Raw genomic sequence first — 3,540 nt, forward strand, 5'->3', positions numbered from 1 at the left:
GCCTGTGATCCCAGCTACTTGGGAGGCTGAGGCAGGAGACTCGCTTGAGCCCAGGAGTTGGAGGTTGCTGTTAGCAGTGATGCCACGGCACTCTGTCCAGGGGGACAGCTTGAGGCTCTGTCTCAAAAAAAAAAAGAAAGTTCAATGCTGCCCAGAATGTGTCCTATTTTATTATTTTCCCCAGCTGAGCTTGATAATAAGATATTTTAAAGGATTTTTTTAAAGGAGCTCCATGATCAGAAGTCTGTTTCAGCGCCTCTCTCTCCTCTCGGTTTAATCCTGCTCCTCCCATGGGAATCTTCAGTCACCCGAAACCCCCTTCTTGAGCCCCTGCTGACCATACGCTCCCCTCTCTGTCTCCTTCTTGCTGCTGGGATGCATTTGCTGAGGATAATGTGCAACTTCAGTGGCTTCTTTGGGGACTGTCCCTTCCCCAGCTCCCCTAAAACCTCTTCCTTCCATCCCTCCAGCTTCTCCTTCCTTCTCTGGGCACCCTCCCTCTTCACTCCAGTTCTCTCCAATCTTGTTCTGTCCCCCTTAAGGGTCCCAGATCTCCCAAAAGCTACTACCTGAAGCTGAAAAATAAAAAGAGTGATTGGAAACAGACTGGCTGTTTTGTCACTCGACATTCAGCTGTCTCCTCAGTCACTGGCCTAAAATTGAGTCCACGGCTTCCATAAGCCTGACCTCTACCTCAGATCGTGGGCAAATACACCCCCAAACTCCTTACTGGGGATAAATGTACCTCCTTTCTCTGTGCCTTGGAGATGTACGTTTTCTACCCTGTCTTTTCACCGATCTGGGAGCCATCTCTTTGAGAGGCAAACTTCAGGGAGATGACTTTCTAAAGAAAAAGCTATTTGAAAACAAATAGCAAAATGAAAACTCTTGAGTCTTTTCAGAAATATTGGTGAAAAGCTTTAGGCAGCTGAGTGGGTAAACTTAACTTGTTCGGTCATTGAGAAAGAGTTTGGATCCAGCCATTCTCTCTTATAAATCGTTGAGTTCTGTACTCTCGTGCTTGACACATGGCTAACGTTTGTGGGTATCTATCTTTGTATGATATGGATATGTCATTTTGGTTTTTTAGACCAAGTCTCACTCTGTCACGCTTGCTAGAGTGTGGTGGCACTCTCAGAGATCACAGCAATCTCAAACTCCTGGGCTCACGTGACCCTCCTGCCTCGGCCTCCTGACTAGGTGAGACTGTAGGTGCATGCCACCATGCCTGGCTAATTTTTTCTGTTTTTATTTTTATTTTTTTGAGACAGAGTCTCACTATGTTGCCCTCAGTAGAGTGCCGAGGCGTCACAGCTCACAGCAACCTCAAACTCTTGGGTTTAAGTGATTCTCTTGCCTCAGCCTCCCAAGTAGCTGGGACTACAGGCACCCTCCACAATGCCTGGCTATTTTTTTTTTTTTTGTAGTTGTTGCAGTTGTCATTATTGTTTAGCTGGCCTGGGCTGGGTTCAAACCTGCCAGCCTTGGTGCATGTGGCTGACGCCCTATCCACTGAGCTATGGGCACCACCATTTTTTCTGCTTTTAGTAGAGACAGGATTTTTTTTTTATTATTAAATGATAGCTGTGTACATTAATGCAGTCATGGGGTACAATGTGCTGGGTTTATATACAATTTGAAGTATTTTCATCAAACTGGTTAACATAGCCTTCATGGCATTTTCTTAGTTATTGTGTTAAGACATTTATATTCTACATTTAGTAAGTTTCACATGTACCCTTGTAAGATGCACCGTAGGTGTGGTCCCACCAATTACCCTCCCTCCACCCATCCTCACTCCTCTCCTCTCCTCCCTCTCCCCTTTCCCCATATTCTTGGGCTATAATTGGGTTACAGTTTTCATATGAAAGCTATAAATTAGTTTCATAGTAGGGCTGAGTACATTGGATACTTTTTCTTTCATTCTTGAGATACTTTGCCAATAACGACTGTTAATACCCGTGACAGGCAGAAGGACCACTAGCAAAGCTTCGTAGAGATTGCTCCTCATGGGGCTCCATAAGGGTTCTTCAGTTTGAACTTCCATAAGATGATAAAATTAAGTTTAATTTAGGCAGACAGAACTTACAGGAATCCAATTTGTAACCACACCTGAGTAGGGTGATGGTGTTCAGAATATTAAAACAAGATCAATAGTCCTGGAATGTTGGTTGATGATCTTAAGTGCCTTTCTGCCTTTGCACAAGCTCCCATATAGGGCTACATAATAATTGAGCTTCTACAGTTGCTTGTGGTCTTGAATTTTGTTCATGCTGAAAAAATAGAATATAGGCAGACGCTGGGCTGACCTCAGATGATAGAGGACCATCTGGGCAGGTGTGGCTTTCTTAACAGCCACATCATTACGGAATTCTAATCTGACTTCAAACCTGCATATCCAATTGTCTATATAAACTCTAAAACAAGTTCCCTATTGTCCTCGGGGCAACTGTCTGTGGAAACCAAGCTTCAGTTCCCTCAATTGTATTTATGAAAACCCTTCACAAAATGTGTTCATTATTTTCTTTGGCACTTTTGATCTGCTTCAAGGTCATCCAACCAAAATGTGAAAACCCAGACCCAGGTATTTGTCACGTGGGTGGGATAATTTTATTTGAACGGATTAATCATTTTTAAATCTTCAGAGTCTTCTAGTGTTACCCTTACTTGGCACAAGGTGGTTGATTACTCTGATTGGCAGAAGGTGGTGGTAAAACAGAGCCCATTCTGTTTCCCTGTGAGGAGCCAGGAGACGAGGCGTCCTGGGCGGGCCCAGTGCTGCGCCGTGACCGGACAGGCACATTGGAGGCCACTGGTTTTGTGTTGAGTAGGCAGGCCTGATTTAAGTACGCCAAGTTCCTTTTACTTCTTTTAGCCTTCTTTAATTTACTCTTGTGCTTATGAACAATGTTTTGGAAAAGGAGTTTATAATTTAAGGTCAAATGGTTAGCTCTTAATAGATTACCCAGCCACACTGGGTTGTTCCCTATAATCAGGTTGAGGTTTGATGTGAAATGTCAAAAGGGGCCACAATGAACCAGGTCAAGCAGAGTTAACAGCAGAGATTTATTAAGAGCTTCTGCAGGTGGACGGGCTGGCACTGAAAATAGGAAATGGCCACAACGCAGAGTTGGGGTGAGGGGCCTCTTGTAAAGCAATTCAGGGTCATATGTCAGAGAATTTTCTTAGTTGCAATAAATATTCAGCATTTTTTCTAATGAAAATGAATTTTTTTAATGGGATAAAGCATGCATTTTATTTATTTATTTATTTATTTATTTTTATTTTTTGAGACAGAGTCTCACTATGTCACCCTCAGTAGAGTGCTGTGGCATCACAGCTCACAGCAACCTCAAACTGCTGGCCTTAAGTGATTCTCTTGCCTCAGCCTCCCAAGTAGCTGGAACTACAGGCGCCTGCCACAATGCCTAGCTATTTTTTGGTTGTAGTTGTCATTGTTTGGCAGGCCCAGGCTAGATTTGAACCTGGGGTTTGGTGTAGCCCATCTTGCGTAAAGCAGCAAAGAAATTGCGTCTTCAA

Source organism: Otolemur garnettii, unplaced genomic scaffold (genome assembly GCF_000181295.1).
Source record: "Otolemur garnettii isolate 467f Iridium unplaced genomic scaffold, OtoGar3 scaffold00197, whole genome shotgun sequence".
NCBI classification, from domain to species: domain Eukaryota; kingdom Metazoa; phylum Chordata; class Mammalia; order Primates; family Galagidae; genus Otolemur; species Otolemur garnettii.